The sequence below is a fragment of the Symphalangus syndactylus genome, chromosome 7 (genome assembly GCF_028878055.3).
Source record: "Symphalangus syndactylus isolate Jambi chromosome 7, NHGRI_mSymSyn1-v2.1_pri, whole genome shotgun sequence".
NCBI classification, from domain to species: Eukaryota; Metazoa; Chordata; class Mammalia; order Primates; family Hylobatidae; genus Symphalangus; species Symphalangus syndactylus.
In genome coordinates this window covers 122,324,968-122,341,527 of record NC_072429.2, presented here as the reverse complement: position 1 = coordinate 122,341,527, position 16,560 = coordinate 122,324,968, and the positions used below count along the sequence as shown (strand labels likewise).

The following is a 16,560-nucleotide window of genomic DNA, read 5'->3' as shown; positions in this document are numbered from 1 at the left end:
ATGGGATCGTCCTTGCCTTAATGAAATTTAGATTTTAGTAAGAAAGGAGGCCCAGGTGCAGTGGCTCACACCTGTAATCCCAACATTTTGGGAGGCCAAGGCGGGTGGCTCACTTGAGGTCAGGAGCTCAAGACTAGCCTGGTCAATATGGTAAAGCCCCATCTCTACTAAAAATACAAAAATTACCTGGGCGTGGTGGCAGGTGCCTGTAGTCTCAGCTAATCAGGAGGCTGAGGCAGGAGAATCTCTTGAACCTGGGAGGCAGAGGTTGCAATGAGCCGAGATAGCACCATGCATTCCAGCTTGGGTGACAGAGGAAGACTCTGTCTCAAAAAAAAAAAAAAAAAAAAAAAAAAAAAAGCGAGGCTGGAGCCGGGTGCGGTGGCTCACGCCTGTAATCCCAGCACTTTGGGAGGCCGAGGCAGGTAGATCATGAGGTCAGGAGATCGAGACCATCCTGGCTAACACGGTGAAACCCCATCTCTACTAAAAATGCAAAAAAAGTTAGCCAGGCGTGGTGGCAGGCACCTGTAGTCCCAGCTACTCAGGAGGCTGAGGCAGGAGAATGGCGTGAACCTGGGAGGCAGAGCTTGCAGTGAGCCGAGATCGCGCCACTGGACTCCAGAGCAAGACTCCGTCTCAAAAATAAATAAAATAAAAATAAAAAAATTTTAAAAAGGGGGGGTGGGGGAGAAAGCAAGTAAATAAATTATTTGTAATAACCAATATGGGGGAATAAACAAAGGGTTGAGATCTAGAATAACAAGTGGGACCCAGTTAAGACAGTGAGGACCAAAGCAGCAGGGGCCTTTCTGAAGAAGTGATGTTGAAGAAGCCAGCCCAGAGGAATGAGGGCAAGAGCATTCTGAAAAGAGAAACAGCTTGTACAAGGTTCAAATCATGGTCCTGCCACTTACGTGCAGAGTGGCCTTTGTCACCTCACTTCACCCCTCTGTGTCTCAATTTCCTCGACTCTAAGAATACCTATCTCTTATGACTCAGAGGGTTAAGTGAACTAACACATATGAAGTGCTTGGAGACTGGCACATAATATGAGTTCAGTCAATGTTAATGACTGTTGTTATTCCCTGAGCAACAAGAGTCTAAGAATCGGGTTCAGAATTGCACTGTGTTTCCAGGAGGGTATGATTTATTCAGGTGACTGACTTGCGGGAGATTGGCTTACTTGATACTTTCACTCTGGGACGCCCTCCGATCTGACCACTAACTGTCAATCAGAAAATGACAGAAGGTACATGAGAGTAATTAGAGATCATTTCCTTAAACCTCCACCAGGATCACAAAATCTCACCATTCCCTAAATGTGACAAGCCTTCTCTGCTCAGGTAATGTGCCCCCTTAGAATGTTCTTCCCCTACCATCTACCATCTGTCTGATTAGCACCTTTGGGCCACTTCCTCACTAAAGCCTCCCCCAGCTAAGTAAATCCCATTTCCCATCACACTTCTTTGCCTAGGGACTTTGTTACATCGTAGTCTTACTTGTGGCAATTGCATACTACCTAGCACAGTGCCAGGGCTGAATGAATTAATAGGACCATATATACCAGGGGTCCCCAACCCCCAGACCGTGGACCAGCACTGGACCATGGCCTGTTAGGAACCGGGCCACACAGCAGGAGGTGAGCAGCAGGCAAGTGAGCGTCACCACCTGAGCTCCACCTCCTGTCAGATCAGCGGTGGCATTAGAATCTCATAGGAGCACGAACCCTGTTGTGAACTGCACATGCAAGGCATCTAGGTTGTGTGCTCCTTATGAAAATCTAATGCCTGATGATCTGACATAGAACAGTTTCATTCCAGAACCATCCCCCCCGCACCCGCTTGGTCCACAGAAACCAGTCCCTGGTACCAAAAAGGTTGGGGACCACTGATATATACATTCAAAAAATGCTTTTGAAGGTCTTAGGACCATATACCTACCCTTAACTAGAACAAAAATTGGCATGAGTTTATGTCATAGACAGAATTATTTACAGCTTTTTGGTTTAAAATTAATGTTCGTTGATAAAGTAACAAATACAGAGACCCAGTTTTCATTAAAGTTGCCTTTAAATTCCACTAACAAATCTTGATATTTACAAGCCTAGTAAATTTTAATACAAAATAGTAGGACCTTTTATTACTCTTAATAAACTCAAATTTAATAGATCACAGTCCCTCTAAAAAGTAATTCTCTTTTACAAACTTAATTAAAAAATCCTTTAAACATTTTAAAGCTGCAATTATAAATCTGATACATTTGATTTTTAAGCACTTCAATTATAAATTGAATGCATTTGCTTTTTAAAAAAACACTGCAGGCTGGGCGCAGTGGCTCACGCCTGTAATCCCAGCACTCTGGGAGGCCGAGGCGGGCGGATCATGAGGTCGAGAGATTGAGACCAACCTGGCTAACATGGTGAAACCCCCTCTCTACTAAAAAATTAGCTGGATGTGGTGGTGTGCACCTGCAGTCCCGGCTACTCGGGAAGCTGAGGCAGGAGAATCACTTGAACCTGGGAGGCAGAGGTTGCAGTGAGCTGAGATCGTGTCACTGCACTCTAGACTGGGGACAGAATGGGACTTTGTCCCAAAAACAAAACAAAACAAAAAGAAAAAACACTGCAAATACCTGCTCAGATAAGCTTACAGCCTTAATAAGCAAAACATTCTCAAGTAAATAAGTTACAAATTTAACAAATTAAGCATAAATGTATTTTATCTCAGACTCTCTTAGAAACTCTAACATTGTTAAACAAGTAAAATTATCACATCTTTCCATTTAAAATCATATCTTACACTAATCACTTATTTTAAATGGAAATCATAAGGCCACCATGGTAGGCAAAATAATAGCTCCCTAAGGATGTCCACATCCTAATTCCTGGAACCTATGAATATGTCGCTTCATGGTAAAGGGAAAATTGCAAATGTGATTAAGCACCTCTAGATGTAGGGGTTATCCAGTACCATCTGAGTAAGCCCAATGTAACTTCTTTTTTTTTTTTTTTTTTTTTTTTTTGAGACTGAGTCTCACTCTGTGGCCAGGCTGGAGTGCAGTGGCACGATCTCGGCTCACCGCAACCTCCACCTCTCAGGTTCAAGTGATTCTCCTGCCTCAGCCTCCCGAGTAGGTGGGACTACAAGCACACGCCACCACGCCCAGCTAATTTTTGTATTTTCAGTAGAGATGGGGTTTCACCATGTTGGCCAGGATGGTCTCGATCTCCTGACCTCATGCTCTGCCCTCCTTGGCTGCCTTAAGTGCTAGGATTACAGGCGTGAGCCACCGCACCCGGCCTTTTTTTTTTTTTTTTTTGAGATGGAGTTTTACTCTTGTCATCCAGGCTGGAGTGCAATGGCGCAATCTCAGCTCACTGCAACCTCTGCCTCCTGTGTTCAAGCAATTCCCCTGCCTCAGCCTCCCGAGTAGCTGGGATTACAGATGCCTGCCACCACACCCGGCTAATTTTTGTATTTTTAGTAGAGACAGGGTTTCCTCATGTTCGCCAGGCTGGTGTCGAACTCCTGACCTCAGGTGATCCACCCACCTCGGCCTCCCAATGTGCTACGATTATAGGCATGAGCCAGCACACCTGGCCCCAGTGTAACATTTATGGCAGAGTCTTTAAAAGTACAAGAGGAATGCAGCAGAGGTCAGACTGATGCAACACAAGGACTCCACTGGCCTTTGCTGACTTTGAAGGTGGAGGAGGATACCACCAGCCAAGGAATGAGAGCAGCGCCTACAATCAGGAAAAGGCAAGGAAAGGGATTCTCCCCTAGAGCTCCCAGAAGGGAACAGTCTTGCCAACATCTTGACGTCAGTCCACCAAAATCTATGTCAGATCTGACCTGCTGAACTATAAAAATAACAAATTTCTGTCGTTTTAAGCCACTGAAAGTGTGACTTGTTGCAGTAGTAATAGGAAATGAATACGGTAAAGCTGGCAGCTTCTCTAGTAGGTCTAGCAGCCCACCCCTACAAAAGCTTTTCCCCGCCAGTTCTGCCCCCACCCCAGACAAACTCCCACTGTCCCTACTGCTGCATAGCCCTCAGCCCAAGCTGGGCAAGGATCTGTCTGAAAATAAAAGGCACAACCATCTTCACAGCCTAATTCAGCAGCAAGACTTATTTTGACCACCAGATATGTGGAAGTGCAAAAGCTAGACAGGGGGTGTCAGCCTCTGTCCATGGTAGGTGTAAGGTTTTCTCCTTCCTGTTTTACATAGGCTTAAATTGAGGCTGACACCAATCAAGTTTCTGCCCAAGAAACATCACAGAGAATCAGTGTTGCAAATTGTTTCCACTGAGCAATGTTTATGAAGCAGCAGTGTCGTGGGCACTGGAGCAGCCAGGCAGAAGTGTGAGCTTAGCCCTTGCCCTCAGGGAACTTACCCGCTGGTGGAGGAGTGGGAGGGGCTGGAAAATGTGTATCAATTACAACACAGGAGCCAAAGTTTTAAATGCCCAGAGTCAGTTACAATGTACTAGAGGAGTTCAGATAGGAAGAAGAACTGAGTTCACGTTTTTGAGAAGGAGAACAATGTGAGATGAAACATGAGTTCCTTCGTTGGAAGCCAGAAATGGGACTAGGCATCAAGGGCCGGAGACCAATACTTAACACTTACCAACCAAAGTCCATTCTGTGCATTGATAGATTTCTTGGGAGGGGAAAAACAGTACTCTAAAGTTTGGACAGAGTTCCCTTTTAGAGAGAATTAAAGCTGTGTGCCCTGGGGTCTCAGTACCAGAGCTTTCCCAGTGTTCTAGAAAACTAACAAAAGCTCAAATGAACCTCAACTCCCTTCGAGTGGTTCTGTGATGGTTAATTTTATGTGTCAACTTGGCTAGGCCATGGTACCCAGTTATTTGGTCAAGCATCAGTCTAGTTGTTGCTGTGAAGGTATTTTTTAGGTGTGATTAATATTTACATCAGTAGACCGTGGGTAAGGCCTTCCATAATGTGGGTATACCTCATCCAATCAGCTGAAAGCCTTGAGAGAACAGAGTGACATCTCCTGAAGAAGGAATTCTTTCTTTAGACTGCCTTTGGACTCAAGATGGCAACATCAACTCTTCCCTGGGTCTCCAGCCTGCAGCCTACCCTGGAGATTTTGGACCTGCCACCCTCACAATTGCATAAGCCAATTTCTTTTTTTTTCTTTCTTTGAGACAGAGTCTCACTCTGTCGCTCAGACTGGAGTGTAGTGGCGCAATCTCGGCTCACTGCAAGCTCCACCTCCCGGGTTCAAGCAATTCTCCTGCCTCAGCCTCCCGAGTAGCTGGGACTACAGGTGCCTGCAACCATGCCCTGCTAATTTTTTGTATTTTTAGTAGAGACGAGGTTTCACGGTGTTAGCCAGGATGGTCTCCATCTCCTGACCTCGTGATCCGCCCACCTCAGCCTCCCAAAGTGCTGGGATTGTAGGCATGAGCCACGGCACCTGGCAAGCTAATTTCTTAAAATAAATCTACATACATACTGTATTAGTCTGTTTTCATGCTGCTGATAAAGACATACTCGAGACTGGGAAGACCATGCTGCCGATAAAGACATACCCAAGACTGGGAAGAAAAAGAGGTTTAACTGGACTTACAGTTCCACATGGCTGGGGAGGCCTCAGAATCACGGCAGGAGGTGAAAGCCACTTCTTACGTGGCAGCAGCAACAGAAAAATGAGGAAGAAGCAAAAGCGGAAACCCCTGATAAAACCATCAGATCTCATGAGACTTACTACACAAGGATAGCACAGCCTCCATTATTCAATTACCTTCCCCTGGGTCCCTCCCACAACACATGGGAATTCTGGGAGATAAAATTCAAGTTGAGATTTGGGTGGGGACACAGCCAAACCATATCACATACATACATAGATGATAAATAGAGATAAAGGTATAGAGAGAGATCAAAAAAAAAATTTTTTTTTGAGACAGGGTCTCACTGTGTTGTCCAGGCTGGAGTGCAGTAGTACAATCATAGCTCACTGCAACTTTGAACTCCTGGACTCAAGTGATCTTCCTGCCTCAGCCTCCTGCATATCTGAGACTACAGGCACACACCACACACCAGGCTATTCTTATTTTTATTTTTTGTAGAGATGGGGTCTTGCTATGTTGCCCAGGCTGGTCTAACTACCAGCCTCAAGCAATCCTCCTACCTTGGCCTCCCAAAGTGCTAGGATTACAGGCATGAGCAATTGTGCCTAGCCAAACATAGGTCAATTTTAAGGAACAAAATATTTTACTTTACCTAATAAAGTAGTTAAAAGAATAAAATATATCAGCCAGGCACGGTGGCTCACACCTGTAATCGCAGTACTTTGGGAGGCCAAGGCGGGCGGATGACTTGAGGCCAGGAAGTCGAAACCAGCCTGGCCAACATAGTGAAACTGCCCCTGCAAAAAATACAAAAATTAGCCTGGCATTGTGGCATGCACCTGAAACTCCAGCTACTCAGAAGGCTGAGGCACAAGAATCACTCGAACCTGGGAGGCGGAGGTTGCAGTGAGTCGAGATCATGCCACTGCACACCAGCCTGGGCGATGCAGCAAAACTCGGTCACAAAAAAAAACAAACAAACAAACAAAAAAAAACACAAACCTACCTATATAAGCATATATGGAGATGATAGATATAGATAGATAGATAGATGATAGATAGATAGATAGATAGATAGATAGATAGATAGATAGATAGATAGATGATAGATAGACAGATAGAGATACTAGAGAGAAAGAGAGATTTAGAGACAGAGAGATCATATATATATACATTTATCAATAGACAGAAAGACACATACCTCCTACTGGTTCCGTTTTTCTGAAGAATAATACAAGCTCCTAGAAAGAGAACAAGGGCAAGGGAAGTCTAGAGGAAGGTTTCAGAGGGCAGAGGGAAAGGGAGAAAAACCAGAGAGAGAACGGAATCCAGTGGCCGCAAGGGCAGTCGGCCAACCACCACATCCTGAGAAATCATGCTTGGCAGATGTCAAAGAGTGCAACAAAACAGTCACTCCTGACCCACATAAAAGTGCCTGTGTGGCTCTCTCTTTTTTGTACTTTTAAAACGTGTATTCAAACGTTTTCATTATATTGTACTATTTAATCCTTTCTTAATGTCAAAAGTATCCCGAAGAGCCCCTCCTTCCTTCCTTCAGAGAGGCAGCATAGCACAGTGGTGAGGGGCACAGAATCTGAAGCCAGCCCACCACTTCCTAGCTGTGTTGGACTGTGTGTTAAACCTTGACCAGCCTGGCCAACAAAGTGAAACCTGCCTCTACAAAAAATAGAAAAATGCCTCAGTCCCTCCATCTGTAAAATAGACACAATGACAGCATCTGTGTCATCGAATTTCCACGAGGAGTCATTGAGTTGGTGCGTTTTGCATGATTTGATACATGTTATGTGGTTAGAGCAGTGCTTGGCACATAGTAAGCTTTACATAAACATTTATTATTCGTATTCACTAAGTCCACTTTCCATTTTTTGTCTCTGTCTTAGATGCTCAAATCTGCCTAGCCCTATACCCAGTGTTGGGTTTTTTGTGGGGGGGAGGGGAGAGGGGGGTTGTTGCTGTTGTTGTTTCAGAGACGGAGTCTCGCTCTTTTGCCCAGGCTGGAATGCAGTCACATGATCTCGGCTCACTGCAACCTCCACCTCCCAGGTTCAAGCGATTCTCCTGCCCCAGCTTCCCAAGTAGCTAGGATTACAGGCATGAGCCACCATGCCCAGCTAATTTTTCTATTTTTTAGTAGAGACAGGGTTTCACTATATGTTGGCCGGGCTGGTCTCAAACTCCTGACCTCAGGTGATCCGTCCACCTCAGCCTCCCAAAGTGCTGGGATTATAGGCATGAGCCACTGCACCTGGCCTACCCAGTGTTCTTTTATGACACCACCGTTTTCTCTCCCACACAGCACCTAGTGCAATACTTTGGGAAGAGTCTGTGAAATATGTTTCCTGCACCTCATTGGCCTTGCCAACCAAATGGGCTTTCGATTGGAGGAAGACTTGCTGACAAATAATTTTGAAATAACTCGACTTGTGCTAATAGCCCTGCCTCTGATAACTGAGAGTAGACTAGACACAGAGCACTGTTCGGCTTCCATTTCCCTCACGTGGATGAACACAATGCTCTCTCCTTCCCCAGCTAGGATTTGTCCCTCTTTCTATGTCTGGCGCTTCACAACTATGAAGTGCTTTGACATGAATGTAGTTTTTGAAACAAAGATGAGAAGAGAAAAACCTTGAAATCAAGCAAACCTAAAACCATGAACTCTATAGACTCAAAGCTCTACCTGACAGAGATCTGAAGAGGTGACATGGTCCAGTTTCTGCTATCTTCCTAGAGGCATACCCACCACCCCCATCTCACAGATGAGACAACAAAGACCTAGAAATGTTAATGACCTGCCTCCCAAAAAACTATAATAGAGCATCACACTCTGTAATTAACCAATTACTGTAATAGATGTTGAATGGAGTTTATCTTATTTTCCCAGAACTTTGGATAAAACGTAATGCTGGCCGGCCATGGTGGCTCATGCCTATGATCCCAGCACTTTGGGAGACTGAGGCAGGAGGATCACTTGAGGCCAAAAGTTCCAGACCAGCCTGGCCAACATAGAGAGACCCCCACCTCTACAAAATGTAAAAAAAAAAATTAGTCTGGGATGGTGATGTGCACCTGTGGTCCTAGCTACTCAGCATGCAGAAGGACCATTTGAGCCCCAGAGTTCGAGGCTGTAGTAAACTGTCATCACACCACTGCACTCCAGCCTGGGTGACAGAGGAAGACCCTGTATCTAAAATAAATAAATGAATTTCTTTTAAAACCCAGTTCAGAGGACAAATGGCATTGAGCATCCTCCTGATATTCTAGTTTCCAGTTTCAATAGTTGGAGCCAGCCACCTCCATACAGGGTTTATCAAGAGGCCAGAATTGATCCTACTCATTCCATTCCCAGCATCAACATAAAAGAAGGGGTGAGGAGAAAGAAGGACACCCTGGAAAGGAGAATAGTATTCATGCAAAGAGCTTATCTTCTCCCGTAAGTCACAGTGGGGACTCCAGGAGAATCATTCACAAAGCCCCGAAGTGGAACAGCATCATTCATCTGGGGTGATACCTGAGATTCGTTGTCTCATGGCCACAGAAAGCTAGGACACAGACACACAAAGAGTGAGTTTAAGAGCAGACGTTTAATAGGCAAAAGCAAGAGAATAGCTCTCTCTGCTGCAGAGTGAGGGGTCCTCAATGGGTTTCGGTTCCATGGTGAAATGCAGGGTTTTTTTCAGATGAGCTTGAGGTGGTGTCTGATTTACATAGGGACAAAAGATTGGTCAGACCAGGTGTGCCATTTGCATAGTGTGTGAATTTCTGGACACTCCACCTTAATCTTGTATTATGCAGATGCTCTCTACCTGGCTGGCACCAGGTTGCCTATTTCTGTATTGTACATGTGGTAACAAATAAAAGGGAAGATGGAGCCTCCATGTTGAACATACCTGGCCCCCAGGTAGCCCTTTCTATTGGCACAGCGGCTGGCATTCACCTGTGTAAGCTTCCAGCTTGCTTATCTGTTTGCAGCTTGATTTTTCAGTCTGCTCTTTATTAGAAAAAAGAATTTCTTAGGCTGATTTTTGTTAAAAGGGAAGTCCTGCAGAGGAGTCTTTTACCCTCAATGTCTGCCTAAATAATTCTTTTTTTTATTTTTTTCTTTTTTTTTGAGACGGAGTCTCACTCTGTCACACAGGCTGGAGTTCAGTAGTGGCACGATCTCAGCTCACTGCAACCTCCACCTTCTGGGTTCAAGTGATTCTCCTGCCTCAGTCTCTCAAGTAGCTGAGATTACAGGCACCCATCATCACACCCGGCTGATTTTTATATTTTTAGTAGAGACAGGGTTTCACCAGGTTGGCCAGGCTGAACTCCTGATCTCAAGTGATCTGCCTGCCTCGGCCTTCCAGAGTGCTGGGATTACATGTGTGAGCCACCGTACCTGGCATGCCTTAATAATTTCTTTCTGTCTCCTGTACCAGAAGCTCCAGTCGGGAAAGTGTATGGGGAAAGTGTATCCCATGCCCCACGGGATAGCCAGCTTGGAATGCCTGCCCCAGGGAGACCTGGCAGCAACAACCCACAGGGAGAGGAGAGAAACCTCTTCTTGAACGGCCAAGTCAGGAGGCAACTCTGCCTACTCCTAACCACCACCCCACCACACCCTTATCCCCCAACACCCATGTAAGCCCCAGAAACAGAGACAGCTACAAGGGTACCAGTGGCCATTGTAGCCACAGCCTCGCCCTGCACTGTCGGGGAGAAAAGGAGAACTACAGATGGATCTGAAATAGACATTATGAAATAATGTCCTGTATCAGAAGTGCCAGCAACATGCAAGCCAGTCAATCATTCCTGTATGCATGGCTGCTGGGGCAACAGACTTGCAAATATTGCTTGGGGCTGGGGACGAGAGACTTGGACAGAACAGAGGCCTAGGAGCCGGAGGGGTGGTGAGGCAGCTTTCATTGCCCCCAGCAGCACACAAGGATACGAGAGCTTTCCATAAATTGAGTGGATACCAAGAAGGTAGCTGGGTTTGAGCCATGTTTGCTGTGTCTCATTAAGGTATGTCCCCCAGTTCAGCAGCTTCAGCAGCCAGTAGAGGAGGTGAGGACTGAAGTAGTGTTTGTAGAACCATCCCAGCTCCCAAATGAGGGCTGCTAGTCACTGTAATTACAGGCTTGCAGCCTGTCACTGGGGAGAAAAAAAACACGGATAATAGCTCCATCTGCCTGTGGAATCCAAGCTCTCTCTGGAAGTCATTCAAAACATCTACTTTTATTAAACAAATAGAATATAGTTGCCCCCTACCTGAAGAGGACCGTGGCCTCATAAATGACATCATTGCATCTGGGTAGCATTTTGTGAAACTGAGAGGCTCCTCTGAGGTTCCCAACCATAGAAATCCCCCAAAACATGTTATTTAATCAAGAATAATGAGTTCCACTTCATAAGCATAAGACATGTTCATTAATCCATACTGTGGAGCAGGATTCCAGATACCCAAATACTGCATAGCATCTTAGATCCAGTGAAACAGACTCGTGACTGAGACACACACAGCCCATCAATTCTAAACACCTTTCCGGATCAGCCCCCTCCTCTCCTCCACCGCCTGCCCTCTGACACGAGCCCTCAGCATTGCTTGCCTGGATATTTGCAAGAAGTGCTTAACCTGTCTCCCCTCCTCTAGGCTGAGGCCCTCCAATCCACCCACTTAGCTTTCCCACAGGTCTTTCTAGAACACAATCCTAATCGTGTCACTCTCCTGTTTGTAATTACTCAATAGATCACTGTTGAATCTGGGTAATGGGCAAATAATTTCTTTTACTGTTTTGGTAGATTTGAAATGTTACATCATAAAACACGTAATATGTCAATGAAGATGCCACCAGACCATTAACAATGTCTGCAGCAGGACAAGCCGCAGACAAAACCCCTCAGACACTGAGTTAAACAAGGAAGGGCTTTATTCGGCCAGAAGCATCGACAAGACTCAAGGCTCAAAAACCGAGCTCCCCAAGTGAGCAATTCCTGTCCCTCTTGAGGCCTTACAACTCTAAGGGTGTCCGTGTGAGAGTTGTAATGTAGCCGTTATAATTCTAAGGGCTGCATGCATGGGTAATTATATCGGAACAGAACAGGACAGGGATTTTCACAGTGCTTTTCCATACAATGTCTGTAATCTATAGATAACATAACCAATTAGGTCAGGGGTCGATCTTTAACTACCAGGCCCAGGGTGTGGTGCTGGGCTGTCTGCCTGTGGATTTCATTTCTGCCTTTTAGTTTTTACTTCTTTCTTTGGAGGCAGAAATTGGGCATAAGACAATAAGAGGGGTGGTCTCCTCCCTTATGTCTACCTCGTTTTGGATGGGAGGAGGGATTTGGATGGACACAGAGAGGGCATCCAAAAAAATAAACAAAAAATAACTGCGTAATTTGGAAGGTTGCCAAGAGTTCCTTTTTTCATTTTTGCAATAAATTTTAGGATCATTTTGAAGCTTCCCATTAACGCTGGTCTAACACCCAAGCTCACTGCCATGGCAACAGGCCAGTGCTCCCAAAGCCTCTCATTGAGAGCCACATGCGTCCTCTGTTCCAGCCACGCCAAATTACGTGCAGCTCCCCAAATGGGTCGCCTACTTCGTGCCTCTGTTGTATGTGCTGGTCTCATTGTCTAGAATGCCCTTTCCTGACTTGTCTGCCTGGTAAACTCTCTCCCTCCAAAGCCCAGCTCAATTAAAGGCTTCTCTAAGCATCACCCCCTCCAAGTCAACCCTTTCTCCACTTCTAAATCATTTTCCACCCTTCTTTGTCTTCTTTGTGGCCTGGGAGGTGGACCTGCTGAACTGCATCTGTGGGTTCCTTGCCTGTAGCTTCTGGCTAGGCCTGGCCTATAGAAGGAAGACAGGAAGATTGGAGCATGAGGCAGGCTGAGGACAGAGTGTTTATTCCAACTGACACCTCTCTGCTAGGCCACAGGAGAGCCGGGTGTCAGTTGACTGCCCATGCAGCCTCCCTGGGATCCAGTCACACCCACCTCCCCTTGCTGCTGCTTTATGCATAAGGGCTGTGAAGCCCCCTGCATCCACTTCCTATTGCTGCTATAAGAAATTACCTCACATTTGTGGCCTTAAAATAAGACAAATGTGTTATTTTATAGTTCTATAGGTCAGAAGTCTAAAATGGGGCTGGGCGCGGTGGCTCACCATGCCTATAATCCCAACGCTTTGGGAGGCCAAGGCGGGAGGATCACCTGAGGTCAGGAGTTCGAGCCTAGCCTGGCCAACATGGTGAAACCCCATCTCTACTAAAAATACAAAAATTAGACAGGCATGGTGGGGCCCACTGGGAGGCAGAGGTTGCAGTGAGCCAAGATCTCACCACTGCACTCCAGCCTTGGGGACGGAGAGACACTCTGTCTCCAAAAAAAAAAAAAGAGTCTAAAATGGGTTGGCAAGGCTCCATTGCTTCTGGAGGTTCTAGGGAAGAATTCATTTTTTTGTCTTGTTGAGTTTCTAGAAGCTGTCCTCCTTCCTTGGTTCATGTCCCCGCATCACTCTGGCCTCAGCTTCTATGGTCACATCCCTTTTCCATCTCTGATCTTACAGCCTCCCAGTTACAAGGACTTGTGATTGCATTGAGCCACCTGGATAATCCAGGATAATCTCCCTCCATGAAGATCCCTCACTTAACCACATCTGCAAAGTCTCTTTTACCATGTAAATTAGCATATTCACAAGAACAGGTGATTTGAACCTGGGGACTCTGGGAACCCATTGCACTGCCTGCCACAGCTCTCCATCATTATTTTTATTTTTATTTTTATTTTATCTTATTTGAGACAGAGTCTCACTCTGTTGCCCAGGCCGGACTGCAGTGGTGCGATCACAGCTCACTGCCGCCTCAACCTCCTGGGTTCAAGTGATCCTCCCACCTCAGCCTCCCAAGTAGCTGGGACTACAGGCACATGCCATCATGCATGGCTAATTTTGTTTATTTTTTGTAAAGATGAGATCGAGCTCTCACTATGTTGCAAAGGCTGGTCCCAAACTCCTGGGCTCACACAATCCTCTCCTGCCTCAACCTCCCAACATGCTGTGATGACAAGCATGAGCCACCAGGCCCGGCCCACAGCTCCCCGTTATTCATTACCTCAGCCACTGCATCGTCCTTGGTTGCTTCTCCTAACACTGCCCATGCCTTTGTAAACATTCCATTTACTATGTTAAGGGAGATGTTATACTCCAAATGATCCAGATGGCGTATTACATCTGTTTCTTGCCAGGACTCTGACAATGGAACCATCCAAGACAGGACTCTATTTGGCATTTCCAGCCTCAACCATCCCTTGGTTCCACATAAACCCTCTGAGGTTGTCATTCTCCTCTGAACAAACCACAGGCCTTTCTCATGGGTTTCATATCCAGATTACCAGGGAAGAGGAGGGACACAGAGACCAAGAGAGGAAGCCCCAGAATCACAGGAACCGTGGGAGGGCTCAAGGCTATCATGCAACTGGGGATTCAGGTCAAGCGTAGTGAGATCTCTGAGGGGAAGGGAAGCCTCAGGTGATATCCAGGTGACACTACTGTATGTGCAGTTACGACGCAGGGTACAAGAGCTGTGTTAGAGGACAGTGTGAGACCACCTGAACAGAGTGTACATGATATGTACACCTGGGACCAGGGTATGGTGGAACGCCTCCTTCCTCACTTAGGGAAAGTTCTTTGGTCTCCACCATCTCTAATAGTTGGTCATCCAGGCTCCACTTTGATTCCAGCAACACTGATCTCCAGTGGCAAGGAGGTGACTATTACAACACAACAACAGCTCTGGAAGGAAGCTCTATTCTGGGCTGTGCACAAACCTCCCTGTCGTTTGCTCATTGGTCCACTTCTGACCCCAGAAGCCACAAATGTAAGTCTAATTCACGTGCGCACTTCAGCCCTTCCAATATGGAAGACAGCCCCCGTGCCATCTGCCCTAAGTCTTTTCACACAAACCACACTCAGTCAGGGTGGAACTCTGAGACTTCTGCAATTATTTCTAAGCTCTTTACTGTCCTGTTCCCTGCCTCTGAAAGCATTCCAGAACTTCAAGACACAGGACTCAGAAGTGGCCCAAACAGTGCAACTCATCCCTCCCCACTCTGTATACTCCATGTACGTTAATATATTATATTTTAATGTATATATTAAGATGGAATTAATTGTGGGAAGCAACAATGACTTACTGTTGACCCACATTATGTTTTCTGTCAACTAAAAGGCCTGGGACTTCTGGCTCCCCATCACGTTGAACCTTTCTTTTTCAACCTAGTTATAGGACTTCTCATTTTCATTACTATTACGCGTTATCCTGATTTCCATCTCTTCCTCAAGTCTACAAAGATTTTTGGAGGTCTCGCTTCTGTCATCTCTCTTTTATCTTATACTTTCTGTATATTTATTCAAGTTGGCAACAGAATATATTGAAGAGGATGAGACGAAGGGACAAACTCCACCCACAAGTTTCTCAACCTGTGACTCGACCCATCAGTGTGCCATGGCTCCACCAGCCTTGAAACCATCCGGCTGTGAGTTAGCAGCCACGTTTCTCCATTGTGCCCACATCTAATCAGCTGGCCTGTGCCAGCTGCTATAGTGAAATCAAGACACACTTCATTCAGGGCATTCTCCTTTCTACACTTGATCTTAGCCAAAAGGCCGAGAAGTGATGGATACTCTCCTTTCTAAGTAGTCTTACACAGTAACACAATAAATTTAAAAAGCAATGAGGTTCCTTTAGTATGAATTTATTCTTGAATTTATGGTGGCCTTTCATGATCATAGCTTCTCTAAGTATATACATTAATTTTCCCTCTTGGAAATACTTGACCACCTGTACCACTCCTTCTTCTCCAAGATGCCCTCTTCCACCAGCTTCCAAGGTCCCACACACCTTCTGTTGCATACAGGAGGGTAATTGGTTGATGGGCACAGAAGTAGGAAGGAGTCACTGTATACTCTTTGGCAATTTTATTTTGTTTGTTTATTTTTTGGAGATGGAGCTTCGCTCTGTCACCCAGGCTGGAGTGCAATGGCGTGATGTCAGCTCACTGCAACCTCTGCCTCTTGGATTCAAGCAATTCTCCTGCCTCAGCCTCCTGAGGCTGGGATTACAGGCACCCATCACCATGCCCAGCTAATTTCTGTATTTTTAGTAGAGATGGGGTTTCACCGTGTTGGTCAGGCTGGTCTCAAACTCCTGACCTCAGGTGATCCACCCGCCTCGGTCTCCCAAAGTGCTGGGATTACAGGTGTGAGCCACCGCACCCAGCCCCTTTTGTAATTTTAGATCTTGATATCTTATAAATGGATGACATGTTAAAAAATAATTGTTAAAAAAAAAAAAAAAAACGGTGGCTCACACCTGTAATCCCAGCACTTTGGGAGGCCAAGGCAGGCAGATCTTGAGGTGAAGAGATCAAGACCATCCTGGCCAACATGGTAAAATCCTGTCTCTACTAAAAATACAAAAATTAGCTGGGCATGGTGGCACATGCCTGTAGTCCCAGGTACTTGGGAGGCTAAGGCAGGAGAATCGCTTGAACCCAGGAGGTGGAGGTTGCAGTGAGCCAAGATCACACCACTGCACTATAGCCTGGGTGACAGAGCAAGACTCTGTCATAAATAAATAAATAAGCTATTTTCTTCTATTTGAGAAAATCCACAAAATATTCATTTCCAAATTCTGCATATCATCTTTCTTTCCTTAGGTAAGGCATATAAAAATCCCTGACATGTAGCACCACTTCCTTAGTTTCTAACCTAACAAGCCATGTCTTGGGGGTGAGTCCCATAACAGTATTTGAAATTGGGGTATTTTATATTATGGTTCCAAATGATTATCCCTTTGTGTAAAAGAATAATTCTTCCTTGCCCCATTGATATCTCTGATGTGTAACTTACTTCTGCCAATGTAATGCAAGCAGAAATGACATGTGTC

At 45.6% G+C, this 16,560-nt stretch overlaps 1 pseudogene; it reads right to left on the bottom strand.

The window, feature by feature from the left end:
* Positions 1 to 15,143: 15,143 nt before the first annotated feature.
* Positions 15,144 to 15,290, bottom strand: LOC129487132 (uncharacterized; annotated as a pseudogene).
* Positions 15,291 to 16,560: the final 1,270 nt, after the last annotated feature.